At 36.7% G+C, this 18,270-nt stretch overlaps 1 protein-coding gene and 1 pseudogene across 3 annotated transcripts in view; both read left to right on the plus strand.

Moving 5' to 3' along the window:
- The first annotated feature begins 1,206 nt into the window (after window positions 1-1,206).
- On the plus strand, window positions 1,207-18,265 carry LOC136828336 (nucleolysin TIAR pseudogene; annotated as a pseudogene).
- LOC136828334 (sphingomyelin synthase-related protein 1-like) overlaps window positions 2,398-18,270 on the plus strand; it is a 56,844-nt gene continuing 40,971 nt past the window's right edge. The window contains exon 1 of one of the 3 annotated variants that reach the window (XM_067086231.1): window positions 2,398-2,542. The gene's annotated coding sequence lies outside the window, so the exon portion shown is untranslated. The remainder of the gene's footprint in view (window positions 2,543-18,270) is intronic. The other 2 variants (XM_067086233.1, XM_067086232.1) reach the window with 2 other exon arrangements.

The following is an 18,270-nucleotide window of genomic DNA, read 5'->3' on the forward strand; positions in this document are numbered from 1 at the left end:
GGTATCTTGTTGTCTCAGTTTTTATTTATTTCAATACGTATTCTTTTTAGCTCTAATTTTTGTTCAACATGAGCTTGCACTCGTGTGGAATAAATTTCTTAAAAGACTATTAACTTGCTAGCTAATCTTCTTAAGAACAAGATATATATGAGGTAAAAATAATGGAAAGTATTAAATACCAACAGATCTCGAGATAGGTATAAACTATCCAAGCAGAGGTAAACGACTGATTCAAATGGATTCCACAACTTGGCAGGAGAGGGAATAAAAAAAAAAAAAAACCTAAAGCATAGACAGTATGACATAGTGACACCTCAGCAGAATACCGTTGATCGACTGATTTATGTACGCTGGCGTTGCAACGCGCATGGTCACCACTGCCGCGGATGCTGACGGTCTGCAAAACTGGAAGCATATGGTAGTTACAAAGCATCTTTCATGGTTGGATGGTTTGCTTAGCCTTATGCCAGCGCGGGCCGTTACTATATGAAGGCCTGCAAGTGTGGTAAAGCAAGATGTTAAAAGGAGATAAGATGCCTGGATTGGACATTTGGTTTCTTCTATGTTACCAACAAAAAATGTATGTTTAACGAATCGTGCTTGGCCACAGAAGCCATCTTAGTCTTGTGATACTTTTGCTAGATGAATAATAATAATAATAATAATAATAATAATAATAATAATAATAATAATAATAATAATAATAAATGTTATTACTAATTTACGTGGGACGGACAGAAGGATGGGAACCATGTCGTCCTTGTCCATTATAGTTCTTCAAAAATGGCAGAACGGAAAAGGGTCGGTGATGAACTTCTTCACTAACGATTCAGAAGTTTGAAAAGGCCAAGTTTAAGATTTATTTATAGTGATGATTTTTTTCGTTGAAACATAATGTACATTAATCATGACAAAACGGACTGTGCGTTGGATCTACTGTGGCATATTTTCCCTATTAAACTTCGTTGTTTTCGCTGTCCCACATTTGCTGTGTTTATCAGTCCACCTTATCTATTAAAACTCACCTAATTTCAATAAATCTTCTTATCAGCACATTTCCATGTTATATTTAATCGGCATTGGTAATAACTTTTCGTGGCCCCAAATCTATTTACAGTCGTTTAAACTCACTAATTTGCAACAAATATCTAAATAAAACGGAGACAGGGATTTTCTCCAACGGTTCACAATCATTTCCTGAATCCCGTTTTCGGGTCCTCACAGTCGATGTACATCTACAGTATGTACGCCTGTGGTGTGCCAGTACCCGTATTCATCCTAAGTTGCTGTATGAAGCGTGTAACGTCATCCTCCTCATTAGAATTTTCGCTTGATAGCATAGTTTTTTTAGATAACCCCTCACCTTGGCGCAAGTGTTCACCCCGAAGTGGGATACAAGTTTGTATAATATTGTGAAACACATTCAGTTAACTGAGTTTTCAGCTTCGCTTTTTAACAAAGGTCCGCCTTTCCTTTGAATAATAATTGTTTTTTTTTTATTATTTCAGTAGCATCGTATTCCCGAGAGAACGTGTTTGAAAATACCACATTTGCTGTTCCCTTTCATCGCAGAGGTTAGTGTCTGTCATGCTGACATTCGCTTCTGATCGCTCAGCAATTTTCATCACATCTCTTTGAAGAAATTAAACGGTGCCAGGAAGGTCTTTGTCTCTATCAGCTTTCTCCCTAACCCCGTATTTTATCTTTCCTGTATATTTCCATAGTTAATAGTTTGCGAAGGTTATTTATGAAACATGTGACCCCATTTAGCTTCTTTGATTTGCGCACGAATGTTGAAAGGCATTCAGTACTTCACCAAACTTTACCAGTGTTACAAGTTTTATGTGTGTGCATATGTTATATGTTTATGAGTTGTGTTAGTGATCTCCGAACAACTACTCATTAGCTTTTATCGATCTTAGATTTAAATGGCGGAGGATGAATGATGGAGTTCTGCGTAAGAAGAAATCCCAACTTTTTGCAGCATGAATCATCGGCTGTTCATCTGGGTACTATATCCGTGTGATAAGTATACAGTTTCGGGGAATCAGAACAAATATTAAAAGCAAAAATTCTAGACGATAAACATGACAACTTATCTTAAACATATATTATTGTCCAGTATATACAAAAACAGAAATATATCAGTGATATAGAAAAAAAATACACCTCCCAATTTCTGCAGTTCGACATGTCACCAAGAACATGTTAGATTAATATTCTATATCTATGACTTTGGCCAGCACCATTTTACTCCTAAAATCTGCCATATCTACGGAGAATGGTCAATAAAATCGTCGTTATTGTAAAGAGTATAAAACTGTGAGTGAGATATGTGACGTGGATAGTTTCTGGAAATTTTGGGCTAACAAGTCAGAAACGGAAAAAGAACCAAATGCTCAGTTGGTGTCTGACGCTGGCCGAGTAATGGCTGCTCAAGTTGAGCTAAATATTTAAGCTAAGAATCGCATATTTCTAGACCAGAGTGTTATCTGACCGCTTGCAAGCAGGTGACTAACGTTTCTCCGTAGATTAGAGTAAGGTGAGAGGCTGCGAAAACGCCGCTAGTGTCTTTTTTAAGAGGAGAAAAGGGCTGCTGTAGTGTGGTTTGACAGTTGTTGTTGCGAGTGTGTTATTGGTACAGTGGTTTTTTCGGGTGGCCGCCGCCACCGCCGCCGCCGCCGGTCCCGTTATCGTGAAGAGTGAATGTCCTCGGAAACATCGATTCGGGGCCCACGCTGGATTTCAATTTCAATTTAGCCAGCCCTTTACGAATGTGGTTTGTTGATACATTTTTTTTTTTGGGAAAGTTCCTTTTTTTTTCCTTTTTTTTTCGTAGGCGAACCACTCAGGAGGAGGAGGTCGACGTCCTTGTATTCCTACATATGAAAGGCCCCGACTGTAAACAATGACGAAATAGGGCCGTCAAAGGCCACGTTTCGGTTTTCTTGGGGGAATTGCCACCGAATTCTTTTAACTTTTATGTATTCCCTGCATAGTGTACCGAAGGGTGTAGGTAGGTAGGTCTGTGTCACAGTTTCGTGTGTGTGTGTCTGTGTGTTTCAGTTGCGTGCCAGAGGTTGCCTTAGGCCTCCTTTTTTCCTTTTTTTGGGGGGTTTTGAGGCCACGAGGGCCTACTTTAGCTTTTGGTCGGGGAACGTAGACAGATTTACGTCTGGAGTTATAAGTTAAAAATGTGTAGGGTCTTGTTTTCCTATTATTGAGGAGACTGGGTATTTGGGACAACATTCTAAACCCGTAGCCTACTTAGACTGCTTAGGGTAGGTGTAGGCTAACCACATGGCATTTATGCCTTAGCTAATGCACACATGGTAGGCATTCTACCATTAGGAAGAGGACTTGGTAGAGGCATACTTCACTTACCATACCGTAATGGTAATTGTAGGTCACATGTAGCTTCATATTAGGCTACCCAAGTGTAGGGAATCACACATGGCGCAACTTTAACTACCGTTGCGTAGTATTTTCTGGTTTAGACAGGTATTTGCCTAATTTTAAGAGCAACCTGGGTTTAAGCAATGGGTAAAACTGAAGAATAGGCTACTACGACTTGGCTCGCCTCCTAGTTGCCGACCAGCATATTTCCTGCCTTTTTTTTTTATGTTTGTTTATGTTAGTCTTTTTTTCATGCTATTTTATAGTATTTTGTCTGTTTTTACATTCATCCCTTAGAGATTATACTAAACATGGTGCCCATATTGCACTAAAAAGGGTAACCTAGTTACCGAACCAGAAGGGTGCGGTAGTAGTCTTCAGTTTTACTGAACAGTGGTAGGCTGCTGGTTTTGCGAATTTGGAACAGATATTTAAAACCTTTATATGGACAGTTATTTATTACAGGCTAGGGTCTGAACCTACAATCATTTTGATAGTTAATTTGGTAGATAAATGAGCTTAGGCCTGTTTTAGTCAGTTTAGCAGATACGAGAGCTGAGGCCTGTTCAAAAGTCTTTACCTGTTGGCTAACCTTGCTGGGACTGCCTCAGGTAGCCATCAGGTCTAGCTGAAGAGCTTAGGTCTCAAGCTGAAATAATTGTTGAGGAATAAGATAACATAATCAAACTTAAAATGGGCATTTTGTTTTTCAACATAAGAAATGTAAATGTAAAGGAGAATGCTGCATGAAAGTATCCCCTAGCGATATAATCTCATGACTTGAGAATATAGAAAAGTGTGTACAAAATATAGTACAGGTGAGATAATTGGAGGGCATGCCAAGATAAAGGGAAATCTACTGTCTCTCTATAATATTGCTTTCATCCCTTGAGGGGCAAGAGCTTTCTCCATGTTCAGTACCAGGCCCTCAAGAATGAATGTTAAATATGGTAAATTGCTCAAATGATCCCACCTATACTGTTATTATATACAAACTTTTCTATATTGTTGGTCAAAAAATTATATTAGTAAATGATATCTCTGTGCGTCCTTTACACTTACCAAAAAAACTATTCGAGTAGGGGTAGAACTTTAAAAGAAACAATACTCTTTGTGGTATTGAACCAAAACTAACACCTGTCCATCCCTGGGAGTACTGGAGTTGTGGTTTACGCTATAGGGTAAGCATTTTAAGTTTGGCGTATTCTTTTCAGCTTCGAGAAGATTTTAAGCAAATTGAAGTGAAAGCATGTGGAAAATTACTCTAAACAGCAAATGTGCAATGAAACACCTGGAAAAAATACTTAACACTGTGGAATCACGTCATGTATCCCAACTATGTGTATCAAGATTAAATAGAGGAGACTGCTATCAAGCAAGGGGGGGAGGTGGGGGGCTTATTTTTGTATAGCTAGTAGGTACTTGGCAAAATGGACATGGAACAGATGGCCTCATTTGACATTATCACTTGAGCTCGTGCTGTGTTTTTCTCTGTTTCTAATAGTTTATTGTGAGTATCCTCTCTTGATTGCTGTGTATCTTGTACATCCATCAAAATTGTGGTGTTTGTGTTTGTGTGTGTGTGTGTTTTTCTGTTGTAGGTTCTTATCCCTACAGCGCAGGTGATTGTAATTGTGTATGACCTGGCTATTTAATATATGCACACAGTTGGTCCTTTTCTAGAAAAATGGCCAAGTGTTTTTGGAGAACACACAGAACATGCTGATGTCAAAGTGTTTCTATTTTGTGCCAATCCACAGAAGAAAATGTAGTGAAAAGTACTAGTAATAGCTGATTGAAGCAGGATAACTTCATTATCCGACACATTTCCAAGGCAATCACTTCTGAATTAGCATTGAAACTGAAATACAATGATAAATGATTTATGCTCTGTTCCTTCTGAAAATGATACTTGGCCATTAAATTTACCAGCAAGACAACACATTGACTCGTCATGGTGTTAGTTTGCTCCGTGAAATTATCCTTAATCCCAGTTTCAGCTTGGCTACATCCAAACGTAATGCAACTTAACCTAGGATACCATGGCTCTGGTTGTGGGTTTTGTACTGAATGGGCCCATCTTCTCCAGTTCCTCATTTGTAGGATCTGTGTGCTGTACTGGGGCAGGTGGTCTTTTGTGTCACACTTTTTCATTAATCTCCATTTTCGTTGTCAGTGCTGGTGTTTCTGCAGCATAGTGGTACAGGTGTTATGTACCCATTATGAGGCTGTTGTCTCGCAACCATTATGGCATTTTTATTTATGAGTAGTCTGGCAGTCTCCGTTTCATCCATGAGCAGCTACCATCTCACATACTGTTCTTTCAGCTGCTTCATAGTCCAGTTATCCTGAATGGGACAGAAATGCACTGCCTCTACCTTTTCTTCATTTGCTTATGTAATGCATTTCAGGCCACGAAAACCTTCAAAATCCTTCGCGGGCATTTCTTGTGACACCATCCGTTATGGTTGATGCATAGTTCTCACCTATCCCACAACCACCACGTTGCTCTTTCCTGTATTTAGTTTTTCCTTTGCTTCTTTTTCAATTACCATGTGATTTGTTTTGCATATGCTGATTTTCAATTTTCGTCCCTGCATTCCATTCTCCCACCTGTTAATTATTCCTGCCTCCTCTTTCTCAGTTTCTGCTGTTAATGAAATCCACAAATGGGAAGAAGTTTTGAAGATGTCTTTGTATTAGGCTGCAAGAAATTAATCACTGTAATTTTGTTCCTATGTTTAAATATCTTGCTTGAGACTTGCTAGATCATAGAGAAAATGTAATGAAGTACTGAATCAACCATGAATGAAGGCTTGGAAAAAAGGCCATTGCACTTATGGAAAATGTTTTGGTTACATTTTTATAATGGTGAATTAGTATGCAAAGACAAGCAACAAAATGTGTAGTTCTTAGTGTTTTTATTTTAACACTTTTGATAACTTAGAACTTGCTTACAGTTGTCCAGATTTCAGTTTCAAGTTGTTTGGGATGGGCTGTTGTTCATATTTTTGCTAGTGATTTATTTGAATAATCACATCCAACAATTTGTTTCTTTCTGAAAGAATTTCCTTGAGAGTGTCACAAGAAAGTACAAGTAATCTTGTTTAAAACACCACCAAAATATGTATTATAGCAAGCAGATATCAGACAGTGAACAGAGTAAAAATTAGTAATCATTTGAGGATGGGACAGACAGAAATTGCAAAGCCCCATTACTGTAAAATACCTTGATTCATGTCCGTACAGCAGTACAGATCCGTTTAATATGTAAACTTGCCTAAATATTCTATTTGATTTCCAGATGTCATTCAGGCTACATTTTGTATGCTTTGCCTTTTATAGATTTTTACCAAATTCCAACTAAAACTTGTATTGGGTATCATTCTTCTTAAGAATGTGAAGATTCAGCCTCATTAATCCTTGGTACATTGTTCTTTCACTCCATTGTGCATACTAATTACATTTTGTTAACCTGTATATATCTTTCGTGCTATTGCTGGATATTTGATGCTACATCTTGTTATCCTGTACATAACTTTTGTGCTATCTCTGGATATTTGATGTATTCTGTTAGGCAATCTTTGTAAATCGCTTGTGTTTTGTAGATCAAAATGCATCATCTATATAATCTGAGTCAGGTGTCTTTTGTGAACTCAAGCTGAACCTTCTCTTATATATCCAGCTACATTTCTCTATTTTAAAATCCATGAGAATGGCAGACAACAAAGATAAAAACACTTAAGACTCCATGAACAGTAAATTTGTATCTGTGATTGTGGGTAATTTCTGTTATCTGTACATATTCAGCATGATTGCCATAGTGTTATAAGACCTTCCATAAAATGTGGATGCATTCAAATCCCTTCTTTTAAACCACAAAATCCATTCAAAGGCAATTTTTAAACTCCATACACCTGCATAATATGCCTCTTCAAAGCCCAGTTGTTCGTCTCTTGAGAATTTGATAAAATTCTTTCTTCAGTCTATTGAGAATAAGCTCACTGAATATGGGTAGTTTGTAGAATGATGGGACTACCTCTAAATGGAAGCTAAATTTATCGGTTTCTGATGTTTAGTGTTACTTGGGGGGATCCAAGGGGCAAAGCCCCCCCCCCCCCCTCCCCGGCTAGGTCAGGGCACAGCCCCCTAAGTGAGGCTAGGAAGGTAAGGTCTGGTTAGGTCAGGATCTGGGATTCTAGGAAAGGTTAGGTTTGTTTACACCTGCAGTACCTGTTCCCGTTGGTCTACACTCTCCCCCTGAATATTTTATACTCCAGCATAAATGAAATACTGGCAGTTGCCACATTCAGTCAGATCATCTTTGTTTGGTACCTTTGCTTTGACTTCCAATTACCAGGCTTGTTTATTCATTCCATATTCAACAGAATTCTGCTTAGAATATATGAGGTGTCCTTTCATTGTCAGCAAGAAACAACTATAATTCTAACATAGTCTGGTGTTTTTTTTTTTTTTTCATAAGATTCTTTATTACTGATTCCACTTACGGGTCTAAATTCATTCGTCCGTACATGCAGGCCCGATGCACTTGCAGGTGTTATCAGTCAAATTATCATCCTTATACTTACTTTTATTCAAGATCTTGTAAAAATACTGTACCCATAATTGGACCAGCATTTTCCATTTTCTTTTCTCCCATGGATATTTTTCATTAATAACTCTGCTTACTACGTTAACATTAATGCTGCTCATTGGATACATGGCTTTCTCAGCATCATCTGCTTGTTTTTGCAGATACAGTCTATCATGTCTTTTTGTGCTTCATCTAAACTTCAGTGTCCTATGTACCTAGGTGCATACTGTAGCTTGTTCTACTGGGTGTTCATTGCTGGAATTTTTCTGTTATTACCTTTATGGCTGGTCTCTTTTGTGTCCCAGGTCTCTTCTGATATTTGAGGTATTCTGTCTTATCCCATATCCCAGTACATTAGCTTTTTTTACCAGCTGGTTGATATGCATTCCTGACTTGATCCTGTCCTCATTATTGCCGACACCACCTTTACATGTTTTTTAGTACAACACTGTAAATCTTTCTAAATTCAGTTCATCTTCAAGAAGCTGTTTTTTTGTTAAGGCTGGTTTCTTGTCAAAGTTTGCTAAGTTACCACTATAATTAAAACTATATTTGATTTAAAAAGAACCTGACAAAAATTATACTGAGTGGTCTCTTTGGTTTCACTTATTTACTCTGCAAACCATCCGTGGTTATTTATTGAATGCAGCTCTTTAAATCTTTTGAGCAGATACTGTACGTAGTTGAAGCTCATTTAAGCAAAGCTTGAAATGGAGTAAGATATTAGAAGAACAAGTTCGCATGGAGTATACTCAGTTCTGATAAGCCTGTTTTTGTTAAGTAGTCTGAAAGAGAGAGTATTTTTGGCTTTATATAGTTTTTAGGTTTATCCAAAATATTGTCACAAATCTTGAGTAGGTGTTATCTTTTATGGTTAATAATATACTGTAATATTTGTAGTACTCTTCTTGTATAGGGTGGGATCTTATTATTAGCTTGTCATTAGTGGTAAAAATGTTAATTTTTGAGGGATATTGAATATTTTGGATGATGTTACCACTATTTGGGATGGGTGTAACATAAATTTTTGACTGGTCAGTGATGATAAAATAGTATTTGTGAAGACTATGAAGAATAGTCATGTTCTTTCAGGATGAAGATGAAATATGAACCTTTCTTGTATGTAAATCGTGGTGTATTGTTAAAAAAATGCATAAAATCCTTAAGCATTTGCAGACTACTGCCCTCTAGTTTCATTCCCTCTGACAGTAAGGACAGTAATCCTCATAAATTTTAAGCATTTTAAGTGTATTTTCAACACACCAATATTTACCCGCAAGAAAAGGGTCTTATTTTATCGTCAGTAGTATTTGTGACAAATTTATGCTACCTGTCTGCCCTCATTAGGGAAATGGGGTCACAGAATGTGAAAGTTGTAAGAACACAATTTAAGTTGGATACTTCTGAACCTGTTATTACCTAGGACATGGCAGCTCACCTGCAAGTTTTTCCCTCCCCCTTCCCAACAATAATTAGACTGACTAAAGTGTTTATAAAATTTTTCTTAATCTTTGCTCAGTGAGTTCGATCTTGAGGACAGTCACATCAGACTTGCAATAGAGCATTGCCACCAGTCAGTCATGATAGTATCTGTTACCGTGTATCTTAACTGAAAGTATCTTTTACCTTATATCTTAACTGATTAACAAGAGTGGCTGCTGATTGGTTTATGAAGATAGTATCTGTTACCTTGTATCTTAACTGAAAGTATCTTTTACCTTATATCTTAACTGATTAACAAGAGTGGCTGCTGATTGGTTTATGATATTCACCTTAAATGTCATGCATAAAAAATCTTTGTCTTTTCCAACTGTGGGGTTTACTCATTAATGGGGGTCTGCCAGTGGGATTGTGGAGGTTTAGTAAATTTTTGGGATATTTATATTTCTTACATCCTGTATCATTCACTGGTAATTTTCTGTCGTGACAACTTGTCCATAGAAATATGCAGAAGTTATGTGTTTGCTCTCAAGTGTAGATAATGTAGTACTATTTACTTTAGAGGTTTAAAACAGATGGATTAAGCTTGTCTATCAATCCCATCAAAAGTGTTGGCATTATTTAACTAATTTTTGGAATTAACATCATGCTTACGTTTAGTACTCTGTCTAGTACTGTACATTGTTGACCTGCAGTTTCATGTTTAAAGATTTGGTTTAGGCAAATGTTTTAGTTTCATGTTTAAAGATTTAGTTTTAGGCAAATGTTTTAGTTTCATGTTTAAAGATTTAGTTTTAGGCAGATGTTTTAGTTTCATGTTTAAAGATTTAGTTTTAGGCAAATGTTTTAGTTTCATGTTTAAAGATTCAGTTTTAGGCAAATGTTTTAGTTTCATGTTTATAGATTTAGTTTTAGGCAAATGTTTTAGTTTCATGTTTAAAGATTTAGTTTTAGGCAAATGTTTTAGTTTCTTACCCGTAGACTGTCTTGTTGCAAAGAAAAAATTGGGTCTATGGGTAAAGTTTTATACTACTGTAGTCTGTCAAACACTTAAGATCACTAGGGTGTGGCAAGTAGGGATTTGCAGTGTGGGTAGATGTCTCATTTTTATGATAAAATTATGCTCCTAGCAGAGCCTACTCAAGTGAAAGATTTTTAAAGTACAGTCATAAGTTTAAAACTGACATTAATAACACACATTTGACTTTTTTTTTCATTGGGAACTGAATTGTTTTCATAATATCAAAGAGCTGTTGCTTACTTTTCGAGCTGTGCTGCCATACCTCAAGTTTCCATGACACATGGTCAGCATCAGGTATTTAAAAGGTCAGCAGTCACTTTACTGGCGTGATCTTGAACCAGCCATCTTAAAGAACTATCATGCTCAGACTGCCGTTGTGACAGGACTGATAAGACATTATAGAAAGACAGAGCGGAAGCAATGCAGTAAATGACAGGTCTCAGGCAAAGCCATAAACAAGGGATTAACATTAACCATTAAGGGATGGCAGGACTTTTTGATCCCAATATAATTGCATATGAAACTCTGATTCAGCACGTATGATTACTGTTATTTTGTGCCATAATGTATTTGAACGAACTATGCACGAAAATGTTCCTGTCACTTGAATGGGCCATAAATGCCTGTATGGCAGCACTTCTGGCAACACTCACTACTCAGCTCAGGATACAGGAAATTAGTGTGACTTGAGATTTCATGGGGGGATGTACGTCTCCCTGTCCCAGTACATCTGGTATATATTTGCCCTAAATATACTCAAATAGTTGCTGTTGGTTTTAGCTCTCATTTTTTATGATAGTATGTCAACTTTAATTGTGGTTTTGCAAAGTAAAGTACAAAAAAATAATCAGAACATGTATAAATCACTAAAAGGTGTACATCTCCCATTCCAGTACATTCCGTAGCGTTTTACCGTAAATATACTGTACTCAGGAATTGTTACTGATTTTAGTTTGTATATATTATGATATTATGGGAACTGCAATCATAATTTTACAAAATAAATTATTAGAAAGGGCGTGTATAACTTGCTAAAAGAGGAAAATTTCACTTTCAACTTCCTGTGGAAGGTACAGAAAATTTTTTGGATTTTCTTATACCTTGTGCATTTGCATATCATCCTCTTTCCCGTATTGTGGTTTTTTTTTTTTAATAGGCTGACCTTAAAGCTTGCCTGGTCTCTGGGTATAGTTAATGTACATGTATGTTCAGTCCAGCCGTAAGGGTTATAGGAAAGACTTGAATGGCTAAGTAGATCTGGCTGCCCTACCTTTCTGTCTGACTACACCCTAGCAGTCTTAGTGTTCAACAGACTATAATACTGTACTGTGTTACTGACATTTAAGCATTCAAAAGTATCAGAGAAAGTGAATATTGTGCATGAAAGACCACAACCACCAGAGTTACATCCGTAGTTGGGAAATAGGTTAGAAGGCATTTTTGTACCCATTTAAAGTAGGAATTTTATTGTGGCATTGCAAAGCATTGATTTTTCCAATGTCTTTGTACAAATTTTCATTGATCAGTTTAGCAGTAAATCTTGTAAATGCAAGATCATGGGAAATCTGACGAAACATGGTCACAACAAAACGTATTGAAAATTTGTTCTGGTCATGGCATCTAAATTTGTCGTGTATCACCTTACTGAAGATTTAATTTCGCTTAGGCCTAGAACATTGATATTATCACTGGATTAATTTAAATTGGATGATGAAATGATGACACCTATTATGAGAGTAGATAAGCTGATAGAAAGGAAGTTATTACAAAACTCAGAAATGTCAGCGTTTCAGTAACATGAAAACAAAAATTGCAAGAGTAGGCTGTTTTTCAGTGGAAAGAAATCATAGTAATTAAAGTTTGAATGGGCATAATTATAATGTACAGTATTGCTCTCAAGTTGAATATGATATTTGGGTTTAGTGTAAATATAATTTATTGAAGGCTGCTTTCCAAGTATAACTGAAATTTGCAGTTGCAGACTGGGTGACATTGAAAAGGTTGTTGATTATGAATAGGGAAGTTGATGAGCCTTTACCCTACCCTTGTGTCCACTCAGGTAGGGTTTAGAATAGTAATTTGGCAGATGTTAGGACAAATAATTTGGTTACTAAAAGAACTTGATCATCCCTGATATTAAAGGACAGAGCCATTTGAGCAAAGTTTTCTATATTATGAAGAGCTTCCTTGACTTCTTTCAGTTACTTATGTAATAGAATATTTCAATTTCCAGCAGAGAAGTACAGTGCACAGTACATGTTTTGCTGCTCTGTCACATATCAAATGCTTAGTTCAGTTTATTGTAGGTATTTTGATTACTCAGAGGTTTAGAAAAAGGTAATCATTATATTTTGTAGAGGCCTTGTGGAAGCTGAAAATGCACTGTAAACATGTATGTTGGCTTTCAGTTTTGGCACTACTATTGAGTAGTTCCCAAAATCCATTGATTTGACAGGATTTTCTTTTTATGAGGGGCTGTAGGTGATATGCAATTTTGGGATTATAAGTAAAATGGAGATGTTTGTTGATGAATTAGGTGTACACATCATGAGTTAGATGATCGGATTGGAGTGTCAGCACTGTTTTTTTTTTTATTATTGATTGCTTTGTTTGTGTCAACTAAGTGTCTGCTGCTGTATAATACCCTTGGGTTCGTGGCTATTATTTTCTTGTTACCATGATAAGGATGGTAGTATTTAGGCCCTGTTGTATTCAGAAGTTTGTTGAGAATTGTATTTTTAGTGAGTGACTGAGTTTGTTTGACTTAAGTGTGTTTTTTTGTAAGAAGTATGAAAATTATTAAACTATATATAACGTAGGATTTTTGGTGTGCACTGTACTCGCGCAATGTGAACTGTTTAGTATGAGTGGTATGGGGGAGGCTGTCACCCTCCATCAGACTGTGTTGCCACTATACTGTATTCTCTTTCTTCTGCATGTTCTATTTATTCTTCTAGTCTTGACTTTTATTTCACTCTTACAACACTGTCAGTAAAGGCAGTCCCCAGTTAATGGCGATCCGGGTTTATGGCGTTTGTATAGCAACGAAAATCGGCAATTTTCGGCACCGAAAATCGCTGATTTCTACTTATTGGCACCGATACATACCTAACAGAGGGGCCGATAACCGAAAATCGGCACTTTTCGGTGCCTATAAGCCCTGAAAATCACTGAGAAAGCGCCGAAAATTCCCGATTTTTGGTTATCATCACACCCTCAGAACGGAACCCCGCCGATTACCGGGAACTGCCTGTATTGTATCTGATATTTGTCTTTATTTCAGGTGTTTATGATAAAGAACATTTCTTTATATTAGGTTTCTCATTATTTTAATTGGAACAGTATTTACCATTATCAAATTCTGTTAGGCCTAAATATTGTAGAGGGGAAATAATGTTATTACATGCAAATGAGAGTGGTCAAGGGAGTGTAAATTGCATTTTCTAAATTAAGATGTTACAGCGGGATTTTTGCATCGATAAAAATATTTGCTCTTCAGTATTTTACTATTGCCGCATAGAAACTTAATAAGCTTTGCGTTTAAATGAATGGGTTAGAGCTTCATGGCCTTGAAACTGTTAGGCCTAATCAAACACATTGTAATTTGCTGTTGAATTGGGAGGATTGTCAAGTGTTATGAGATTGTTTTTGATATGATGGTAGGTTGGGGACCAACTGATTTAGGAAGGAAAATCTCATTGATGAGATATGACTGCAGTATAACAGAAACAGTTAGTAATGTTGAGTGCATTCAGTTCATCTCAAGAAACCTGTTTTGTGACCCTTTTGTTTTTGGCCCATTTCAATTTAAAAGATTCAGATACTTACTCCTCTGGTAGTTGCTCTAAATGAAGGAATTTTTGGTGTTCAAGGCCCTTGTGCAGAACTTCAGACAAATAACATGTGATAATCATTGGGTTGCAAAATATAATTTTTATAATTTTTAATTATATTCATAAAAAAATGGTCAAAATTTGATCCTTATAAAAGAAATCCTTTTTAGACCGTGGGCATTAGTGTTGTGCAGCAACAGTGGGGAATCACAGTATTTTGTCAATTTTGATCGTTCATTACTTTTTCAGTACAAATCGGTTTAATTAACAGTAACAAACATTAAATGTTACTAAGTGTAGTGGATTCCATGCTCCAATGTGTATGGATGGTGGTGGCAGGAAAATTCCATTGCCATGACTGAGATGGATTTGGACAAAATATGCCATAATTTAGCAGAATCAATGCAGTATTAAGCTGAGAATAATTTCTCAGTTTTTAAAAATTTGTTTAGTGGCCTTCCCCCTTAATGACTAATTGAATGTGCACTGTTAATGGGAAATGCTGTGATCTAAATTTTATGTGCAGTTGATTAAAAAAAAAAAAACATGAAACACTGTAGCATGGTCTGATATTAGTTTAATTCTTTTTTGTTTTTGGAACAACTGCATTAGTGTTTTCATCCTATATGTTGCTTAGAATTCTTTTTATATGGGCAGGGCTGATGTTTTAATTTAGGTATTCATATGTTTTACCTGTGTTTGTAGTTGTAAGGTATGGTAATGGAAGATCATGAAGGTTTTAGGAATTGGTCATGTTAAGAATTATAATCTCAAATTTTGACTCCTGAAAACATAAACGCTTTCGGTATATTGAAATGCTTTTAATATGAAAGATGTCATTTTCAGCTCTATGGGTTGCACTTAATAAATTGGGAGGTATATACCAGATATTTTTGCCATTTACTACTAATTTCTTTGAATATAAAGCTAAACTTCTTGGTTCACTTTATCGATAGGTGCACATTAGTGTGTACATTATATAGTAAAAATGACTGGTTGGTGGGTTGTGATTTTAAAGGGTGATGGTTGTGGTGTCTGACCTCCTAATGTGGTTGGTTCCACAGGTGAGAGGGCAACATGGCACACTCGGAGCAGAATAGGACGCTGTACGTGGGAAATCTCGACACCTCCGTCACCGAGGACCTCATCATGATGTTGTTTGGCCAGCTCGGAGAGGTCCGTAGCTGCAAGATGTTTAGAGAACCTACCACAGACCCTTATTGCTTTGTAGAATTTAGCGATCATGTTACTGCATTGAATGCAATAACCATGATGAATGATAAAGTGCTACAAAACAAAAAAATGCGAGTGGATTGGGCGACAGGTCAGGGTAACAAGAACAAGTATACTAAAGTAGACACTAGTAAGCATCACCATGTATATGTGGGTGACCTCAGTCCAGAAATAGATGAGCAAGCACTAAGAGAAGCTTTTCAGGTTTTTGGTGAAATCTCAGACTGTAAAGTAGTTAAGGATCCTCAAAGTTTTAAATCTAGAGGTTATGGCTTTGTTGTGTTTGTGAAGAAGATGGATGCTGAAACAAGTATCAGTGCAATGAATGGCCAGTGGCTTGGCCGGAAAATGATCAAGACCCGCTGGGCCACAAGGAAGCCTGCTAACACTCCAAATGAGACAAAACCAGAACTTAAAAAACTGAATTATGAGGAAGTGTATAACCAAACAACACCCACAAATATGACTGTGTTTTGTGGGGGCTTGAAACAAGACATTACAGAAGAAATGCTGAAAAAGACTTTCCAACCACATGGGCAGATTGAGAAGATAAAGATATTTAAAGAGAAGGGTTATGCTTTTATTAAATACACTAGTAAAGAGAGTGCTTGTCAGGCTATTGTTGAGCTTCATAGTACTAACTTGAATGGCCAAATAATCAGGTGCTCTTGGGGGAAGGACACAGGAGGAGAACAGGCGGGAAACCTGGGCCCAGAGCAAAATGGCGCACAGCCTAGTATGCACAGTTATGCAAATGGTCAAGGTTTTACCAATCAGATGGGGCAGATGGGATATTGGCAATATTACCCACAGCAAATGCCATATAACCAGGTGCCATACAATCAATATTCGTATGGATATCAACCAAACCCTGGTTACATGTGGATGGGATGGGGACAGCAGGGTTGGGGCCAGCCAGGTCAGCAAGCCCCCCCTGCCCCACAGCAGGGTCAGCCTCAATAAGGGGAATGGACTGTAGAATAAACTCTGGTCTCGGATGCGCCCAGCACATCTCCATGACAAGTTTGGTGCCACCTGATGATAGGGAGAGGAGCCAATGTTGCCACAATTTCTTTGTAAGTGCAAAGATCTTCAGACCAATACAGACAGTATGTACATAAGTGAATAGCTGATTGAAAATCTTTTTAAGTATAGATTCTACTTAATTATCTCATGTCCAAAAGCACTATCATGTAGTATTAGATGAGAACAGTGGTCTTCTTTTTGTAAGAGAAAGTAATTTTGTAAAGTTTTATATCAGGAATACAGTGAAATGTATTTTGTACTGTTTTCTGGACTTTTGACAGTGAATAGCTTTCATGGCTTACCATGTTAATCAGCTGTTGTAAATACTGTTATAATTGAAATTTTGAGTTTGTAAGTCTTGTATTTCAATGCTGTAGAATAGAATTATGTATATGCCATGAAAGTCAATTCATTATATAAATATTTATGTATTAATCTTTCAATACTATGATGCTGGTATAAGAGAAATATCGGATTCAGAGGATACACGGAAGATGATGGATGTTGTGTGAATGGAATTTTTTCAGAGTATGAAAGAGAGGGGAGCAAAATGTGTGTACAGTATATATTTACCCAACTAATTTCTAGCACTGGCTCATGCGCATTACTTGTGTATAATCACATTCCAAAGTGAACTGGTCAATTGGGAAAGATCAGTTCTCGTGTAACTTTTATCATGTCTAGTGTTTGTACATATGTATACACATGCATCATGCAAAAGTTTGTGTGTACACCTTATATGTATACATATATATACACATGTTTAATGATGAAATCTCAAGAAGCAAATGGGAAATGTGTAGCAGTATATATTTTGCCCAGTACTCAGAGACCCAGTTGATAATGAATATCTTCATATATTGGGACAAGAACGGTGGTAGGGATGTAATGAGCATTGTGCGTTTTCAGGTAGTTACAAGGGTGTCCAGGAGAAGTAGACATTTTTACTGGGGCTGTTAATCATTTCCACAGTTTTCAGAAGGAATTTTTATGACGGTACTCAGTGTCAACATTTTCATTGCCCTTAGTTTATTCATTTTATTGGTACCTGCTTTGACCATTGAGTACATGTGTACAAGTCTTCCCTTTTTATTTTTGTATTGGGAGAAGTTAAGGCCACTGCAAGACTTGGCTTTGAGTTTGTGGGAGGAATAGCCACCATTAATCCATAATCCTTGATTTAAACATCTCTTTTAAGACTGCCAGGGGCCCCTTTTATTAACCTAGCACCTTTCTTGCTTTGACATATGATCTTCATTTTTTAATTCCTAGAAGTGGCTTGAAGTGTAGGCTGAAGTGTGTAATTCTCCACATTTCTTAACTAGTTTGTTTTCCATTTATTGTATTTTGTTGCCGTTTGCTTAGTGTATTAACTTGTATATGTGTATATATAGTATATGTACATTTTGTGTATACATAGTGCATGTGTTTATGTATGTACATTCACCCACAGACTTTTTGTGTGTGTTTCTACATACACCACAAAAGCATACGTGTACTCCTTTGTGTACAGTGTGCGAGTGTGTATTTCAGTATACACGAACATATATATTATGTGTATATGCATACTGATGTATATGCACATATGTATATATAGGTAGATATAGCAAAGATTTGAATTGCAGTATTTGGATTTATGAATAGCATGAAAAATTTTGTACACTATCCCATCCATGTACAGTTATTCAGATAATGAAAATAAAGGAATGGCATGAAAGTCCACATTT

Source organism: Macrobrachium rosenbergii, chromosome 42 (assembly GCF_040412425.1).
Source record: "Macrobrachium rosenbergii isolate ZJJX-2024 chromosome 42, ASM4041242v1, whole genome shotgun sequence".
Lineage (NCBI taxonomy): Eukaryota > Metazoa > Arthropoda > Malacostraca > Decapoda > Palaemonidae > Macrobrachium > Macrobrachium rosenbergii.